Source organism: Anomaloglossus baeobatrachus, chromosome 1 (assembly GCF_048569485.1).
Source record: "Anomaloglossus baeobatrachus isolate aAnoBae1 chromosome 1, aAnoBae1.hap1, whole genome shotgun sequence".
In the NCBI taxonomy this organism is placed as follows: Eukaryota; Metazoa; Chordata; class Amphibia; order Anura; family Aromobatidae; genus Anomaloglossus; species Anomaloglossus baeobatrachus.
Window position 1 is genome coordinate 552,953,415 of NC_134353.1, and position 20,699 is coordinate 552,974,113.

Sequence of the window (20,699 nt, forward strand, 5' to 3'; positions counted from 1 at the left end):
GCGTGAATATGTGCCGGAGGAGCCCTTTTGCCCGCAGGCTCTGGCCCTTGGAACTCTAGCTGTGGCGGTAGCTGTATTTCCTTCTACTGGTCGGACGGTTGCCTTCTATCGGGTCTTGGCTGTTAGGAAACCCCTGGGGTTGCGGTCACTGATGGATTTGACCTCTTAACGGCGACCCCAAGCCTGATCGGGGTCCGCAGGCTCTGCCGGTGTGTGCTGGCTTCACTTCGCTCCCCGGTTCTGTACCGGCGGGCCACCGCCCGACCCCGGTCCTACAGTTCCGCGTTGATCTGCCTCTCCTGCAGACGGCCACCACCGTCTGCCAACCTTGCTCTTAGTGCCCGGGCCACACACCCGGACACGGTCAGTCTACTCCTACACTCCTCTTCATTCCTCACACTTGCAGTTCCCTAACTGAACTCCTTTCCTTTTCCCGCCTTCAGGACTGTGAACTCCTCAGTGGGTGGGGCCAACCGCCTGGCTCCACCCCACCTGGTGTGGACATCAGCCCCTGGAGAGAGGCAACAAGGATTTTGTGTCTGGCTGATGTACCTGTCTCTGGGTGGGGGTGTGTGTTGTAGTACCTGTGACGACCTGGCTAGTCCAGGGCGCCACATTCCCCCTTGGTTAAATGCAGACCGTCCGCGGGCTGCCCGTCCATCACCGGTTTTATTTTTCTTTTCAACTGTAAAAATATAAAAACAACAAAACAGTATGCATTTCAAATCTTCCCTTACGGGAGGCATGTCACTTAAACGTTGCAAAACACACATATATATATATTTTAAATAATAATGTACGGATGGCTTCCGCTCTCCCACCCAAGCAACCTAGCCCTGATGCTGCCCATAAGAAGTGGGCAGCACCCCTTGACCCCAGTCCAGATCCAGGCTGCCCGAGCGGGAACGGGTACGGTGCCTCGCATCCGGCTGTCACTTCAGGGGACCCCACGTCCATGGGGGACCCCTGACCCCCGGAAGGATCGCCACCAGTTGCGGTAGTGGCGGGCCTGGGCCATCACTTCCCTCCAGGCCCATCCTCCAAATCTGCCTCTCCGGAGGTGGCAACGGAAAACATGCCCCCAACTTATTTACAATCCCACCAGTTCGTGGCTGCCCTGCAAGTTCTCAGGCATGTCCATGAAGAGTTCCTCATGCTAACGGTAACAAAGGGTCCCTGCGGGGACAACTTGCCAGCAACGGCCGAGTCAATCACGGTGTCAATCAGGTTATTTACTCTGTTTGATTCATTCATTTACTTAACAGGGTAACGGTACTGGTGGTCCCAACGGGGACAACGGTGCAACTGCTCTGAGGGAGCCTCACCCTCCGCTGCCAATATTTCAAACATGCGGTAGCAGGCCTGTTGGGAAAGGGCCGCCCGGTATCCATTTCCACCGGCGCGCGGGACATAGAAAGCTACCGGCCCACTGCCGTGACGAAGACTCTCACCCGCTTCCTCGGACTCCGAAACTGGCTCTGTATCAGGTCCGGAATCATCACTCCTAACCCCCTCACGGTCAGGCGCTCCCTCTAGGGCCAGGCGGACTGCCAGGGCCTTCTTGTCCTCTGTGCCAGGTGAGTCGTTACCAGTCGCAGCAGCATCCGGGCCTGCAGCCTCCTCAAGCTCTGCGGCCTCCGGACCCTCGGCACTCAGCATTTCGGGTCCCACCGCCATAGCACGGGGAAGCAGGTCAGGCAGGTTAGCGCTGGGGAGCCCCATGGGTAGTGGCAGGGATGGTACAAGGGCCAGGATCGGACTGGGTCTCCCAGGCGCAGCGGCCGGTCCCTGTGGGACATGGAGGCGTGGGTCACTCACAAGCTCCGTAACGTCGGCTCCCATCTCGTGCAACCAGCGCTTCCACCTCAGTGGTCCACTGCTCCGCCAGGAGACGTATCTGATTCCGATGACGTTGGTTAGACTCAGTTACTCGGGTCCTCATCCACGCCACGGTCCCGGGTGCGGGCTGCTGGGCCTCGGGCGATGCAGGCGGGGCTGAAATGGTGTCGCGGCTTCAGGGTTCCAGGAACCGGGTTGTTTACAGAGTCCTGGCGTCCCTGCTTTTATGGCCTCGGTTTACATGCGGCCGGACGCCATCCTTCCCCCCTTGGTCTTTTCTCGGCACCTTCTCTTCAGGGGCGGGGCTTCGGCTTTCGTGCCTCCACTGCTCGAGAAGACGCTCGAGCGGGAAAAGCCTCGCGCCCAAGATGGCGGATTTTGAAATTTTTTGGCCGTACACCGCCGGCGGGGCACAAGGGGCACTTCTACCAGCCGGCAGAACGGTAAGATCCTGTTCGTGACACCAAGTTGTCGCGGGTGAGGAGGACGCCACCGCGCTGCGCTCGCTAACGCTCGGGTCCAGCGCTGCTGCGATGGCTGCTCGGTGGCTCGAGTGGTGGGCCAGATCCGGGGACTTGAGTGGCGCTCCTCGCCCGTGAGTGAAAGGGGTGGTTGGTTTGGAGGATTTTAGTCCGTGACGCCACCCACGGGTTGTGGTGAGGTTGGGCACCACCGCTGCTGGTGACGAGGATCCTGGGAGCGATGGTAGGGAGCAGCTGGGATGTTGTTTTCCCCCTCCGTGGGTAGGGGTTGGTGGTCCCGGTACCCGGTGAGGTGACGGGGAGGCAGGGCTGGCAAGGTGCAGGGTCGCCTGGACTGCGCAGCGTGGTGCCGGATGGCACAATTGTACTCACTCAGCCACAAATGTACGCAAAGTCTCTGGTAAACCAAATGGCTGGATGGATGGGTCCCGCAGCCGGCTGCTGTGGTTTCTCCCGGACGGTTGGTGGTGGCTGCCTTTCCCTGCACCTTTGTGTATGTTCGGTCCCAATGGCTTCCCAACGGTAACCCGCTCCCCAGCATGTATATGTGCCGGAGGAGCCCTTTTGCCCGCAGGCTCTGGCCCTTGGAACTCTAGCTGTGGCGGTAGCTGTATTTCCTTCTACTGGTCGGACGGTTGCCTTCTTTCGGGTCTTGGCTGTTAGGAAACCCCTGGGGTTGCGGTCACTGATGGATTTGACCTCTTAACGGCAACTCCAAGCCTGGTCGGGGTCCGCAGGCCCTGCCGGTGTGTGCTGGCTTCACTTCGCTCCCCGGTTCTGTACCGGCGGGCCACCGCCCGACCCCGGTCCTACGGTTCCGTGTTGATCTGCCTCTCCTGCTGACGGCCACCAGCGTCTGCCAACCTTGCTCTTAGTGCCCGGGCCACACACCCGGACACGGTCAGTCTACTCCTACACTCCTCTTCACTCCTCACAATTGCACTTCCCTAACTGAACTCCTTTCCTTTTCCCGCCTCCAGGACTGTGAACTCCTCAGTGAGTGGGGCCAACCGCCTGGCTCCACCCCACCTGGTGTGGACATCAGCCCCTGGAGGGAGGCAACAAGGACTTTGTGTCTGGCTGATGTACCTGTCTCGGGGTGGTGGTGTGTGTTGTAGTACCTGTGACGACCTGGCTAGTCCAGGGCGCCACAGATGTACTCACTATTGTGACACCAATTGTCACGTCAGTCCATTCAAAACCATTTACATCAGCGTGGTCTCGTGGTGGTCTCTTTGCACATAGATACCTGTGACAGGTTCAGGGCCTGAGTCTTTATATTTAATGTGTTTATTTCCTTTGGTGCTAAAACAGTTAATGTCAGTTTTGTTGCAAACAGCTTTAAAGCAGTCTTTATTAGGTGCAGCTGCTTAGTTACCCCACTTCTCACCTTTAAGCAGTGGCTTTACCCAGCAACCATTGCTGTTGATGGAACTCATTCTACTCTGGCCATCTTGGTGGAAGAAGCTGCTGGGGTACTGTCCTGTGCCCATCCATCATTTTGGTGTTTGTATCCTTCTGTTAATCACCCTGTTTGTCTTTCCTTCCCTTCTGTGTTTATTAGGTCAGTGGTGGGGCTAGTGTCTTTCACCGGCTATTTCACAAGCCAGGGTGGTTGCAGGCATAGTGGGGGATTAGGTATGCGGCTCGGCGACAGGTTGAAACCCTCTGTGTAGGGATGCCAGGGACCTCAGCTACAGCTTGAGGTGAGTTCAGGAGGTGTTCCCTCACCCTGCTCCCTAGCAGCAGGGCCCTCCATTGTTAAAGTGTCCCTAATGTTTCCCTTTTTTTGTGGTGTTTTTTGTAGTGCGTCAGATGATCGTAGATCTGAGTGCAATGCTGTCTACTCCTATTATACTCTGCGTGTGACACGTGGTCTGCGTGCTAGATGATCTGCAAGGGTACTTGACCACAGCACCAGACACAGGCACCAGTTTATTGCTGGACAAGAGAACAGTGGGCCTTAGTGCTGTTCACTGATGAAAGTTGATTCACGCTGAGCAGAAATGATGGTCGCCACTCGCCAATGATGTTGAAGGTCTCATTGAGAGTGCTATGAATCAACCACTGTCACCAGACAAGCCTTTGGTGGTGATGTTGTTACAAAGTGGTCAGGTGTGTCTTGTCAATACAGAATTGCTATACACTTTGTGAATGGTATAGTGACAAGCCCCTACTACTTGAATAACATCATTAATCCAGTCATTGTGCCCTTGCATGAACAACACAGACCTAATTTCATCTTCTTGGATGACAATACTCCAGCTAATCAAAGTCGCATCATTAGGGAATGTCTGCTGGAGACTGGGGTACCTCAAATAGAGTGGCCCGCACTTCCTCCAGACCTGAATCCTATAGAAAACATATGGCACCTCTTCCGACAAGCCTACAACCTGCCATAACCCTCATTCTGATACAGCGCCGCACTATCAGCTCTACCCTCACCTACTGTATCCTCACCTATCCCTTGTAGACTGTGAGCCCTCGCGGGCAGGGACTTCTCTCCTCCTGTACCTGTTTGTGTCTTGTATTGTTTATGATTATTGTACTTGTCCTTATTATGTACACCCCTTTCACATGTAAAGCGCCATGGAATTGATGGCGCTATAATAATAAATAATAATAATTATAATAATAATATGGGATCAGCTGAGTTGCCATGTAGTGAAAGAGCGTAAAATATCACTGAACTTATTACGTTTTACATAAATTTCTCCTGAAAGATATATATATATATATATATATATATATACAGTCATATGAAAAAGTTTAGGCACCCCTATTAATGTTAACCTTTTTTCTTTATAACAATTTGGGCTTTTGCAACAGCTATTTCAGTTTCATATATCTAATAACTGATGGACTCAGTAATATTTCTGGATTGAAATGAGGTTTATTGTACTAACAGAAAATGTGCAATCCGCATTTAAACAAAATTTGACCAGTGCAAAAGTATGGGCACCCTTATCAATTTCTTGATTTGAACACTCCAAACTACTTTTTGCTGACTTACTAAAGCACTAAATTTGTTTTGTAACCTCATTGAGCTTTGAACTTCATAGGCAGGTGTATCCAATCATGAGAAAAGGTATTTAAGCTGGCCACTTGCAAGTTGTTCTCCTATTTGAATCTCCTACGAAGTGTGGCATCATGGGCGCCTCAAAACAACTCTCAAATGATCTGAAAACAAAGATTATTCAACATAGTTGTTCAGAGGAAGGATACAAAAAGTTGTCTCAGAGATTTAAACTGTCAGTTTCCACTGTGAGGAACATAGTAAGGAAATGGAAGAACACAGGTACATTTTCAGTTCTTGTTACGCCCAGAAGTGGCAGGCCAAGAAAAATATCAGAAAGGCAGATAAGAAGAATGGTGAGAACAGTCAAGGACAATCCACAGACCACCTCCAAAGACCTGCAGCATCATCTTGCTGCAGATGGTGTCAATGTGCATCGGTCAACAATACAGAGCACTTTGCACAAAGAGAAGCTGTATGGGAGAGTGATGCGAAAGAAGCCGTTTCTGCAAGCACGCCACAAACAGAGTCGCCTGAGGTATGCAAAAGCACATTTGGACAAGCCAGTTACATTTTGGAAGAAGGTCATGTGGACTGATAAAACAAAGATTGAGTTGTTGGTCATACATAAAGGCGTTATGCATGGAGGCAAAAAAACACGCCATTCCAAGAAAAGCACTTGCTACCCACAGTAAAATTTGGTGGAGGTTCCATCATGCTTTGGGGCTGTGTGGCCAATGCCGGCACCGGGAATCTTGTTAAAGTTGAGGGTCGCATGGATTCAACTCAGTATCAGCAGATTCTTGACAATAATGTGCAAGAATCAGTGACGAAGTTGAAGTTATGCAGGGGATAGATATTTCAGCAAGATAATGATCCAAAACACAGCTCCAAATCTACGCAGGCATTCATGCAGAGGAACAATTACAATGTTCTGGAATGGCCATCCCAGTTCCCAGACCTGAATATCATTGAACATCTGTGCTGTGGGATGATTTGAAGCGTACTGTTTATGCTCGGCGATCATCAAACTTAACTGAACTGGAATTGTGTTGTAAACAGGAATGGTCAAATATACCTTCATCCAGGATCCAGGAACTCATTAAAAGCTACAGGAAGTGACTACAGGCTGTTATTTTTGCAAAAGGAGGATCTGCAAAATATTAATGTCACTTTTATGTGGAGGTGCCCATACTTTTGCACCTGTCAAATTTTGTTTAAATGCGGATTGCACATTTTCTGTTAGGGCGGCTTTGCACGTTGCGACATCGCAAGCCGATGCTGCGATGTCGCATGCGATAGTCCCCGCCTCCGTTGCAGGTACGATATTGTGTGATAGCTGGCGTAGCGAACATTATCGCTACGCCAGCTTCACATGCACTCACCTGCCCTGCGACCGTTGTTCTGGCCGGCGACCCGCCTTCTTCCTAAGGGGGCAAGTCGTGTGGCGTAATAGCGACGTCACACGGCAGGCGGCCAATAGCGGCGGAGGGGCGGAGATGAGCAGGATGTAAACATCCCGCCCACCTCCTTCCTTCCGCATATCCTACGGAAGCCGCGGTGACGCCGGTAGGAAATGTTCCTCGCCCCTGCGACTTCACACACAGCGATGTGTGCTGCCGCAGGAGCGAGGAACAACATCGGACTGTCGCGTCAGCGTAATTATGGATTACGCCGACGCTGCACCGATGATACGATTACGACGATTTTGCGCTCGTTAATCGTATCATCTAGGCTTTACACACTGCGATGTCGCAGGCGATGCCGGATGTGCATCACTTTCAATTTGACCCCACCGACATCGCACCTGCGATGTCGTAGTGTGCAAAGCCCGCCTTAGTACAATAAACCTCATTTCAATCCAGAAATATTACTGAGTCCATCAGTTATTAGATATATGAAACTGAAATAGCTGTTGCCAAAACCCAAATTGTTATGAAGAAAAAAGGTTAACATTAATAGGGGTGCCCAAACTTTTTCATATGACTGTATATATATATATATATATATATATATATTGTTCTTCATTGTGTGAAACAACAAGGTCACAAAAATCTTACAGGAACAGATATTTCTCTTTTTCTCTACCATTTATATCCAGCAAACAGAAGTATTATGGGTAGAATGTTATGTAGACTGACACAAAAACTAATATATTATGATTGTGTTTCATTGCCATGTCCCTTTCCATATTTCTTGTCTGCAATAAAGCACTGCAGGGTGCTTTTAGAATATTAGAACAGTCTAACACGTGACATCCAAACCATCCCCTTTGTGCTTACAAACCATCCATAAATGCGCTCATGTTTGCAGAAAGCTGCTTGGACGAAAATGTATTTTCAAAGAGCTGAGAATGTTATATACATTGAAACTCAGCAGAGGCAGGCACAGAAAGTGCAATATATGCCTCTTTATGTCTAAGAGCCCACCAGAACTTATAAGCCTTAACATTTACAAGCTCAATACCTTACAAGCAATCATGGAAACCTTTTTTCAGGCAAGGGCTATTTGGAAATTTCTACCATCATTCAGAAGCCGCACAAAATTATCAAGTTGAAAATTACCCTGCTAGATTTGGTCAAACAATGAATTAACTGACCCCTACTGTGGCCTTGAGCCATCTCCGGGTAGGGGCCAGGGCACGACGGGGTACGTGGACCCTAGGCCTGGAAGTAGCTTCACGCATCCCGGTAATTTACCCGACGATAGGGAAGTCTTCAAGATTCATCCTCCACCCGCTCCAAAATCAGGGTACTAGCGCAATGATGGTATAGGACTTTCCCAATACATAGCCCAGAAAATGCCAAGAGTGAACCCTGAGAGCAAGCTCACTCCGTTAGCCATATGGGTGAGTGGGACCCGACTAGTTCCACACTACAGGGTCCAAAAAGTGAAGAAGGTGCCACGGAAAAGGTCACAGGCAAACCAGCAACACCAAGGGGCACAGATTCATGTGTGCGCCCTTCCTGCTGCAGCGGTGCTCAGAATTCTGGTTTACAAGTTGTCGGTGTCAGTATTCTTGGACTGAGTGAGTATGCAGAAAAACCCTTTCCTCCTCAATGGCACCCCTTCACTACCATCAACGGGCCCCGGGGCAACGGAGGGGTTAAACGCCTTGCTGCCATACCACTGACACCAGGTGCTCCCAACAGCAGCAGTGGTACTCCAGCTTACCACACACCGTGGGTGGCATCACGAACTTCTAACCCCCCCTGTACATAACTCCCCCCTTTTTTAATTCGAGTGTCTGCGCGACCCCCTCCCCGGGTCCGGAGACCCCTCAAGGCACACATACAGAACTGATTGCACAGACATCACTGGGGGTCACAGACATCATTGGGGGGCACAGACATCACTGGGTGGCACATACAGCACTGAGAAATACGTACATCACTGTGAGACACAGACATCACTGGGGGGAACATTCAGCACTAAGGGGCACAGGCAGCACTGGGCGACACATACAGCAGTGAGTGCATTGATATCTCTGGGGGCACAGACATCACTGGGTCACATTCAGTGGTGGGGGGAACATACACCACTGGGAGGCACAGATATCACTGGGAGGGCACAGACACCACTGGGGGGACAGACATCACTGCTGGGCACATACAACACTGGGGGGCACAGTTATCACTTGGGGGGCACACCCAGCACTGGGGTACAGATATGTCTTGAGGCACAGACATCACTGGGATGACATACAGCACTGGTGGGTTATATACATCACTGGGGGGCACATACAGCAATGGGTGGCACATACAGCACTGGGGGGCACATATAGCACTGGAAGCACATACAGCAGTGGGGCACATACAGAATTGAGGGGCACAGAAATCACTGGGGGGCACATAAAGCACTGTGGGCATATACATCACTGGGGGGCATATACATCACTGGGGGGCACACACAGCACTGGGGGATATATACATCACTGGAGGGCATATGCAACACTGTAGAGGGTTGGACTGCAGCTCTTCTTTTTCTGTGGGATGGGAGCGCACAGCGCTCTAACCCCGTCCACAAAGTACGTTCATACAGTGGCACCGGCCAGCATGAGATCCTAATCCTTCAGTGTATGCATGCTCACAGCATATGTGGGAGTTTAAATCGCTGGCAGCCAGCAAGACTTTGCTGCTGCCTGAGCACTGCTGTATCGGGAATCTGTCCTGGGGCCACAGAAAATCTGCCCAAGGGCTGGAGGTTGCCCACCCCTGTAATAGACAGTCGGAAGTTTCTTTTAGACTTAGTTCAAACAATTTATGGTCCGAGTGCTGTTTGTGGAAAAAACTGAATTAAAGGGAACGGGTCACCAGATTTTTCCTTATAAGCTGTGGCCAGCACCAGTGAGCTCTTATATACAACATTAACATTACAGAATGCTGTATATAAGACCCCAGGCTGATCTATATAACATAAAAAACACCTTTATAATACTCATGTAGGGGGGTGGTCCGGCGCCTCCTCTATACCGCAATCGTGGTCTTCCTTCTTCTAAGCCCCGTGTGGATGATGCATTCTATGCCATCCCCACTGGACGGCATTGTGGTTCTTTGCAAGCGCACTTTAATCTGCCCTGCTGAGGGCAGTTGAAAGTACTGTAATGAGCAGGTCAATGGTCAAAGACTGCCTGCGCATGGGCACTACAATATTTTAATCTGCCTGCAGGGCAGATCAAAGTGCACCTGCGCAGGACCACAATGCCAGCCTGTGTGGATGACTTAGAATGTGTCATCTACACGAGCCTGAAAAGAAGAGGGACGGCGATCACATAAGATGGAGGAGGCGCTGGACCAAGACCAGCGACACCCATGGGACCGGACCGCCCCCCTAAGTAAGTATTATAAAGGTGTTATCTACATTATACTGAACGGCTGTATATAAGGGCTTACTGGTGGTGGCTGCAGCTTATAGGGAAAAACCTGGTGACAACACAAGTATGACAATATTTTCATACGTAATGATTGTTCACTTACAAAAATAGCTGTAGTTTTTTCATCAGTGTTTTGCATCTGTATTGACTCTATCTTTAATGTGGAGGTTTGCTGCATCCTGGTCGTGCATTAGCTTTTGTGACCTGGGCATGTAAATACTATTGCCCTTTTTTACTGTGTTAATTCCTATTTTTGGGAAAATTTTAATTCATCTTATTGTCACTTTGCTTATAATTTCAGTGTAGGGACTTTTAAAACAGTTAAGATCCTTGACATGGGTTGGAAGCTTGCGTATTTTAGCCAAAATACTGACCAATACCTAATATTAGTATATACACTGACAAGCAAAAAGGTAACAATGTTTTGAACTATTGACTTTCAGGCTCCATATCTCACCATCTACTACAGCATTGAGTGTGAGATGACTACCATCATTTTATAGACCATCACCCTGGTTTTCTCATACATAAAGTTAACTTGCAACTATTTAGCATATGATTAGTTATGCAGATTGTTGTCATGTCACTGCATTGTTACTGTTTTGCTCCTAAAAATCTAAATTAAAATTTTTATTACTTTGTCAGTATTTTCTAAATCCACCTTTGGCTTACAACACTGCTGTCACGCTCCCCGGGTCCTCTGCTCCGCTCCCCGGGTCCTCTGCTCCGCTCCCCGGCTCACCTGCCACGCTCCCCGCTCCCCAGCCTCCAGTACCCGCGCTTCCTAGGCCTCCTGGTCCCCGCTCCCGGCGCCCGTCGGCTTCCCAGTCCCTGGCCGGCTCTGCTGCGTCCTCCTCTCAGCTTCCTGCCCTGGCTTCTGGCACCCGGGCCGCGCGCATGCGCATTAGGGCGCGCGCGCGGTCACTGACCCTTTCTTAAAGGGCCAGTGTCCATTGACAGGAAATGATGCATACAGGTACTGGGTATAAAGGGGGTTAATGTCCAAGGGTGCGGGGCCTGTTCTTCGTATTTTCCCAAGCTAAGAGTCAGGTCTCCTTGTGTTCTGTGAGATACTTACCTCTCTGTCTTCTAGAGCCGATCCTGCATCGCCATCCGGTCCTGCTGTATCTCGAACCCCGAACGCTGCCCATCTGCCATCCTGACAGTCCGTACCATCTCGGATCCCTGCGGTGACCCGTCATCTCGCTCCAACGGTTCCGGACCCCGCCTGACATCATCACGGCTTCCGAACCTGAGCTCCGTCACCCGGACCAACATCAGTGACCTCGTGGTCCCAGGGACTTCTCCATTGTGTTCCAGTGCACGGACTGTCCTGCTACCTAAAGTGCTCCGGCTACCGGACTCCTTTCCCTCATCGGGGAGTTCGGCCCAGTGGATCCACCTCCCGGGTCTGCCCGTCCATCTGGCCCTAACAGTAAGAACAGGCCATGGATCCCGCCGAAGCACTAGCGGCCTTGCATGAGGAACTCCAATGCCAGCGTGAAGTCCAGACCCGCATGCTGAACTTTATGACCTCCGTGGACGCCCGCTTGAACATGCTACAAGCCTCGGTCACATCTTCAGCACCCCGGGTCTCCACTAGTCGATCCACGGCCCCCGCTCCCGTGGCAGCCTCCTCGGATGCTTCCAGACTGCGTTTGGCCTCACCACCCCGGTACGCCGGAGATCCCAAGACCTGCAGGGGGTTTATAAACCAATGCTCCCTCCATTTCACGCAGCTGCCACATTTGTTTGCCTCCGACCAAGCCAAGGTCGCCTTCATCATGTCTCACCTAGAGGGCGAGGCACTGGCGTGGATGAACCCCTTGTGGGAGAAGGAGGACCCTATGACCAAGAACCTCCAGGAGTTCCTGCAGGCCTTTCGCAGCACCTTTGACGAACCCGGACGCGCCTCCGCGTCTGCTTCATCTCTTCTCCGGTTACGTCAGGGAACTCTGACGGTGGGTCAATACGCCATCCGTTTCCGCACCTTGGCTTCAGAACTCGGGTGGAATAACGAGGCCCTAACCGCCGCCTTCTGGGAAGGACTCTCGGGTCGAATCAAAGATGAGCTGGCTGGACGTGACGTACCGTCCACCCTGGACGCCCTGATTACCCTAGCGACTCGAGTGGACATACGCTTTCAGGAGCGGTCCAAAGAGGTGTCCCGTGAGAGACGTCCGGTAAGGCATTCCTCTCCTCCACAGAAGCCCGCCGTACTCCAGTCAACGGCATCTGGTGTCTCCGTCCATGAGCCCATGCAGATCGACCGTGTGCGACAGTCTGAACAACGCCGAGCAGAGCGGCTCTCCAAGGGTCTCTGCTTCTACTGCGGAGAGGGCACACACCTGCTACACTCCTGTCCAGAGAGGCCGGGAAACTCCAAAGCCTAGGGTTGGTAGGAGAGGCCACCCTAGGTGCTGGGACTCTCTCAGACCCAGTTACATGGACTGTGCAAGTGACAACGGGAGAGACGCGGTTTACGGCTGAGGCGTACCTCGATTCTGGGGCAGCAGGCAATTTCATCCAGCAGGCCACGGTGGACAAGTACCAGGTGCCTGTTACTCCACTCGCCAAACCTCTCGTAATTGCCTCTGTGGATGGGAGACCCCTCTCTGACACCATCTCCTGGATCACCAAGCCGCTTGAACTGCGTATCGGTGCTCTGCACACCGAGAACATCGCTCTCTATGTCCTCCCACATATGTCACATCAAATCCTGCTGGGCCTTCCTTGGTTGCGGACACACGAGCCTTCAGTCAGCTGGGGCACTGGCGATATCACTCGATGGGGGTCTTCTTGCCATGAGAACTGTCTGAAGACCATACAACCTATCCGGCGACCTCCAGTTCCCGAGTCCCTACCGGGACTGCCCTCTGCCTCTTGGTCCTTCGTGGACGTCTTTGATAAGAAAGAATCCGAAGTACTTCCGCCACATCGTCCTTACGATTGTGCCATTGACCTGCTCCCGGGAACTACACCACCTCGAGGACGGATATATCCACTGTCTCCAGCCGAAACAAGGGCCATGTCTACGTACATCACAGAGAGCCTGGCTAAGGGATTCATTCGGAGATCCTCCTCTCCTGCTGGAGCAGGCTTCTTCTTCGTAAAGAAGAAAGAGGGCGACTTACGCCCATGTATAGACCTCCGGGGATTGAACCTAATCACCGTAAAAAACAAGTACCCCCTGCCGCTCATCCCCGAATTGTTTGATCGGCTCAGAGGAGCTCGTGTGTTCACCAAGTTGGATCTTCGGGGTGCCTACAACCTGGTCCGTATCCGCTCAGGGGATGAATGGAAGACCGCGTTCAACACTCGCGATGGGCACTATGAATACTGCGTGATGCCCTTCGACCAGCAGTCTTCCAAGAATTAGTGAACGATGTGTTCCGGGACCTTCTCTACGTTTGTGTGGTGGTATATCTGGATGACATCCTTGTCTTCTCTCCGGACCTCCAGACCCACCGAGAGAACGTGCAACTGGTTCTACAAAGACTGAGAGAGAATCGCCTGTACGCCAAGTACGAGAAGTGCGTCTTCGAACAGTCTTCTCTCCCCTTCCTGGGTTACCTCATCACCGATACCGGACTGCAGATGGATCCAAAGAAGGTCTCTTCCGTTCTCAACTGGCCTCCTCCTTCTGGACTGAAGGCAATCCAACGCTTTCTGGGATTCGCCAACTATTACCGCCAGTTTATTCCTCACTTCTCGGCTCTGACTGCTCCTCTTTCCGCCTTGACCAAGAAGGGGGCTAATCCAAAGGACTGGTCACCTGCGGCCGACGCCGCATTTGACTCTCTAAAGCGAGCCTTTGCCTCCTCTCCTGTACTCCACCGTCCAGAGTTAAACCGCCAGTTCACCTTGGAGGTGGATGCCTCCTCCTCGGGAGCCGGAGCAGTGCTCATGCAGAAGTCCTCCTCCGGGAAGATGGTGACTTGCGGTTTCTTCTCCAAGAGCTTCTCAGCGCCTGAACGCAACTACACCATCGGTGATCGAGAGCTATTGGCAGTCAAACTGGCTCTGGAGGAATGGCGCTATCTTCTGGAAGGAGCAGTGTACCCCGTCATTATTTACACGGACCACAAAAACCTGGAATACCTGCGGACGGCTCAGCGACTGAACCCCCGGCAAGCCAGGTGGTCCTTGTTCTTTGCCCGGTTCGACTTCCAGCTCCATTTCCGACCCGCGAACAAGAATGTACGCGCTGATGCCTTGTCTAGGTCTTTCATGCCCATGGAGCAGGAGGAAGAGACATCCCAACCCATCATCTGTCCTAGTAAGATCATTCCGGTGGCTCCTGTCACCCTGGCCCAGATACCGCCTGGGAAGACCTATGTCTCTGAGCCTGACAGGAAAAAAGTGTTACACTGGGGCCATGCCTCGAAAACAGCCGGTCATGCAGGTCAGAAGAGAACATGGAGTGCGATTGCACGTCATTACTGGTGGCCATCTCTTCGCACGGACGTCGCCTCTTTTGTCTCTGCCTGCTCCCCCTGTGCCAGGAACAAGACTCCCAAACACCTGCCATATGGCCGTCTTCTGCCTCTGCCCATACCCTCAGTTCCCTGGCAACACATAGCGATGGACTTTATTACGGACTTGCCATTGTCCTCCGGACACACAGTCATATGGGTCGTGGTGGATCGGTTCTCTAAAATGGCCCATTTCGTTCCTATGGCTGGACTGCCCTCTGCCCAGGAACTCGCGGACGCCTATATACATCACATCTTCCGCTTGCATGGCTTTCCATCACACATAGTGTCCGACAGAGGAACTCAGTTCACCTCCCGCTTCTGGAGGGCTCTCTGTAAACATCTGGGAGTGACTTTGGACTTTTCTTCGGCCTACCATCCTCAGTCGAACGGCCAAGTGGAACGGGTCAATCAGATATTGACCTCTTTCTTACGTCACTACGTCAACGCCCATCATGACGATTGGTCTACGCTTCTTCCTTGGGCTGAATTCTCCCATAACCACCACATCAGTGAGTCCTCCTCCAGTTCTCCCTTCCATGTTGTCTACGGACTTCAGCCATCTGTCCCCTTGCCTGTATCCTCTTCCTCGGACATCCCTGCTGCTGATGCAGTACTCCGTGACTTTACAACCATTTGGGACTCAGTTAAGGCCTCCCTTGCACGTGCATCCCTGCGGATGAAGAGACACGCGGACAAGAGACGTCTGGATCCTCCGTGTTTCTCTCCGGGAGATCTCGTCTGGCTTGCTTCCAAATACATCCGACTGAAGATACCATCCTACAAGCTGGGACCTCGCTACATCGGACCATTTAAAGTCCTCGGCAAGATCAATGAGGTCTCCTACAAACTACAGCTCCCGGCCACGATGAGGATACCCAACTCCTTCCACGTGTCTCTGCTCAAGCCGGTTGTCCTTGGTCCCTTCTCCGCTGCCGCCAGTCCGGCTCCTCCTCCTATTGCTGAGGATTACATCTATGCGGTAAGGAATATCGTGGCCATGAAGACCGTACGAGGTCGACAGTTCTTCCTGGTGGACTGGGAAGGGTATGGTCCTGAGGATGGGTCCTGGGAGCCCAGGGAGAACGTGGGCACTCCTCTGATCCGTGCCTTCCTGTCCCGGTTGCGGGGAGGGGGGCGTGGGGGGGTACTGTCACGCTCCCCGGGTCCTCTGCTCCGCTCCCCGGGTCCTCTGCTCTGCTCCCCGGGTCCTCTGCTCCGCTCCCCGGCTCACCTGCCATGCTCGCCGCTCCCCAGCCTCCAGTACCCGCGCTTCCTAGGCCTCCTGGTCCCCGCTCCCGGCGCCCGTCGGCTTCCCAGTCCCTGGCCGGCTCTGCTGCGTCCTCCTCTCAGCTTCCTGCCCTGGCTTCTGGCACCCGGGCCGCGCGCATGCGCATTAGGGCGCGCACGCGGTCACTGACCCTTTCTTAAAGGGCCAGTGTCCATTGACAGGAAATGATGCATACAGGTACTGGGTATAAAGGGGGTTAATGTCCAAGGGTGCGGGGCCTGTTCTTCGTGTTTTCCCAAGCTAGGAGTCAGGTCTCCTTGTGTTCTGTGAGATACTTACCTCTCTGTCTTCTAGAGCCGATCCTGCATCGCCATCCGGTCCTGCTGTATCTCGAACCCCGAACGCTGCCCATCTGCCATCCTGACAGTCCGTACCATCTCGGATCCCTGCGGTGACCCGTCATCTCGCTCCAACGGTTCCGGACCACGCCTGACATCATCACGGCTTCCGAACCTGAGCTCCGTCACCCGGGCCACCATCAGTGACCTCGTGGTCCCAGGGACTTCTCCATTGTGTTCCAGTGCACGGACTGTCCTGCTACCTAAAGTGCTCCGGCTACCGGACTCCTTTCCCTCATCGGGGAGTTCGGCCCAGTGGATCCACCTCCCGGGTCTGCCCGTCCATCTGGCCCTAACAACTGCCTGAATCTTTTTGGGCATGCACTTGATCAGATTCAAGCATGTCTCAAACAAAATCTGACCCAGGTCTTTTCTACACGTTCCCAATGTTGGTGCATATGTTGCGCACCCAGAGCAGCCGAGCTGCTCGGATCCGGGTGGTCGGTGGCTCGAGTGATCGCGGACCTAGGGAATGGCGGATGCTTAATGAAATGGCAGGGGCTATTTACAAGGGATAATAAAGTTAATGTTCGTGACTCCACCTGAGGTAGTGCGGCAAGAGAATAGATGCCGCCGCCGCTGCTGCTTGTGAGGGACTGGGGCTGATGGGATCAGCAGCGAGTGTGTTAACCCCCTCCGCAGGTAGGATAAACCCCAGTGTCCTCTAGGTGCTGGATGAGGTGCAGGCTTTAAGAAATGCAAGCAGGTAAAGTTCAAGTGAAACAGGGAGTCTCTGATGATTTACTCACAGGTTACACTCCCCTGGTGCTGGGGACAGATTCCTGTTTCCCTTTGTCCCGGCTCTGTCTGTGTAGCCTGGCTATGGCCCCCTCCTTGCACTTCTCTTGCACAGCTCTGTCAGAGTGTCTTGCATACCCCGCAGCCAGCTGCTACTCCCCTGGGCATCGTGCGATCAATCCTCAGGCCTCGCACCAGGACCTGACACCAAGCTGGGTGTCATCCTCCCTCCTTCTCCTCTCTTCATCTGGACACTTCACTTCCACCCTCTAACTCCTCCCCTTCCCTCTAGGGACCTAACTACAGGAGGGTTGGATTTACACCTCCTAGGCAACCTTCACTTCCTGGGCAGGTTTTACACCATAGGACGGCCAACACTCTGATCATGCCCTCTTGTGGTCCAGGGTGGTGTTGTGTGAGTGTTTTAGGTGCGTGCGGATTTAGTCAGAGCTAGGACTCCAGGAACCAGGTTGCAGATCTTAGTAGCATGACCGCAGGGGCACTACGCATACTGGTCAAAACTCTTGGGTATGTATAAAGATTTTCTTCATCTCTACCCACAGGTGTTCGATTATGTTGAGGTGTGGGGACTATGGGGGCCAATCCAGCACCTCTACTTTGTTGTGATTGAACCATTTTTTTGCCATTCTCCATGTATGCTTTCAGTTGTTGTCCTGCTGGGACACTATATCGTCCTTTTTATTTCCCATTTACTCAAGAGTAGAGTTGAGCGCGGTTCGCGGTTCGAGGTTCTCCAGTTCTAGGCTCGAGTGATTTTGGGGCCTGTTCTAGAACGAACTAGAACTCGAGCTTTTTGCAAAAGCTCGATAGTTCTAGAAACGTTCGAGAACGGTTCTAGCAGCAAAAAAACAGCTAATTCCTAGCTGGCTTTCCGCTGTAATAGTGTAAGTCACTCTGTGACTCACACTATTATGACATTTCAGTGTATAGTGTGCGTGAACAGCGCCTTCAGATCACTGCTGTTTGTATAATGGCGATCGCCATTTTTTTTTTTTTTTCCTTGTCTTCCTTCCCTAAGCGCGCGCGTCTTGTGGGGCGGGCCAGCATGTCAGCCAATCCCAGACACACACACAGCTAAGTGGACTTTTAGCCAGAGAAGCAATGGCATGTGTGATAGGATGTCCATGTCACATGTCCCTGCATTATAAAACCGGACATTTTCCTCCAGCACGCCATTATCTGCCTTCTGCGTCCTTGGTGTCAGACATCACTGGCGCAGCTCCGTCCTAAATCCTATCGCCGATACAGCTGTATGCGCTCCATCCACAGCGCTGGACAGCTTAGGGAGAGCACTTTCTATTAGTCCTTTTAAGGGCTCATACCGGCAGGGTCAGAGCCATAGGTGACAGGTCCTGAAAACAGAGACAGCGTCTGTGTAGCTAAGGTCAGGGATTTCGTCGCTGCATTTACCCATTAGGAGGGAATAGAAAGGCTGGCTTCCATTCCTCTACCCAGAGCCCCACAATCCTGGCACTGTACCCTCCTGTCCTCTGCACACTCGAACTCTTTTTAACTAAGCCATTATACTAGCAAACAGTCAGTGTACCTAGTGGCATCCTAAACGTGGCTATTGGACTTTTGTGTAGTCACACTAGTGGAAAGATATTTGCAGCACGTCTGCCTGCATTGCACACTCAAACTCTTTTTAACTAAGCCATTATACTAGCAAACAGTCAGTGTACCTAGTGGCATCCTAAACGTGGCTATTGTACTTTTGTCTAGTCACACTAGTGGAAAGATATTTGCAGCACGTGTGCCTGCATTGCACACTCAAACTCTTTTTAACTAAGCCATTATACTAGCAAACAGTCAGTGTACCTAGTGGCATCCTAAACGTGGCTATTGGACTTTTGTGTAGTCACACTAGTGGAAAGATATTTGCAGCACGTCTGCCTGCATTGCACACTCAAACTCTTTTTAACTAAGCCATTATACTAGCAAACAGTCAGTGTACCTAGTGGCATCCTAAACGTGGCTATTGGACTTTTGTGTAGTCACACTAGTGGAAAGATATTTGCAGCACGTCTGCCTGCATTGCACACTCAAACTCTTTTTAACTAAGCCATTATACTAGCAAACAGTCAGTGTACCTAGTGGCATCCTAAACGTGGCTATTGTACTTTTGTGTAGTCACACTAGTGGAAAGATATTTGCAGCACGTCTGCCTGCATTGCACACTCAAACTCTTTTTAACTAAGCCATTATACTAGCAAACAGTCAGTGTACCTAGTGGCATCCTAAACGTGGCTATTGTACTTTTGTCTAGTCACACTAGTGGAAAGATATTTGCAGCATGTCTGCCTGCATTGCACACTCAAACTCATTGTTACTAATACATTATAATACCAAAAATTGAGTAAACTTAGTGGCAAACAAGAAGTGGCTGTTGTACTCCATTAATGCCCCACTGGTGCAAATCTATGTGCAGCACCTCTGCATGACACCCTCCTGCTCTGTTTTTAATAAGCTATAATGATAGCAAAAAATACTGCAATTTAGTGGCATCATAGAACTGGCTGTTGTATTCCATTAGTGCCCCACTGGTGCCAAGCTATTTCTAGCACCTCTGCATGACACCCTCCTGCTCTGTTTTTAATAAGCTATAATGATAGCAAAAAATACTGCCATTTAGTGGCATCATAGAACTGGCTGTTTTATTCCATTAATGCCCCACTGGTGCAAATCTATGTGCAGCACCTCTGCATGACACCCTCCTGCTCTGTTTTTAATAAACTATAATTATAGCACAAAATACTGCCATTTAGTGGCATCATAGAACTGGCTGTTGTATTCCATTAGTGCCCAACTGGTGCCAAGCTATTTCTAGCACCTCTGCATGACACCCTCCTGCTCTGTTTTTAGTAAGCTATAATGATAGCAAAAAATACTGCCATTTAGTGGCATCATGGAACTGGCTGTTGTATTCCATTAATGCCCCACTGGTGCAAATCTATGTGCAGCACCTCTGCATGACACCCTCCTGCTCTGTTTTTAATAAACTATAATTATAGCACAAAATACTGCCATTTAGTGGCATCATAGAACTGGCTGTTGTATTCCATTAGTGCCCCACTGGTGCCAAGCTATTTCTAGCACCTGTGCATGACACCCTCCTGCTCTGTTTTTAATAAGCTATAATGATAGCAAAAAATACTGCCATTTAGTGACATCATAGAACTGGCTGTTGTATTCCATTTGTGCCCCACTGGTGCCAAGCTATTTCTAGCACCTCTGCATGACACCCTCCTGCTCTGTTTTTAATAAGCTATAATGATAGCAAAAAATACTGCCATTTAGTGACATCATAGAACTGGCTGTTGTATTCCATTTGTGCCCCACTGGTGCCAAGCTATTTCTAGCACCTCTGCATGACACCCTCCTGCTCTGTTTTTAATAAGCTATAATGATAGCAAAAAATACTGCAACTTAGTGGTATACAAAAAATGCCTGTAGGACTCCTTTATTGTGCCACTGGTGCCAAGCAATCTCAAGCACCTCTGCATTCTACACTCATGCCCATTTTGCTATGCTAATTTTATAGCAAACTCAGGGAATTCCTTGCTGCATTTGATCATTATGAGGGATAGAAAGTGAAGCTTCTTTTACTGTCCTGGTACCCACAGAAC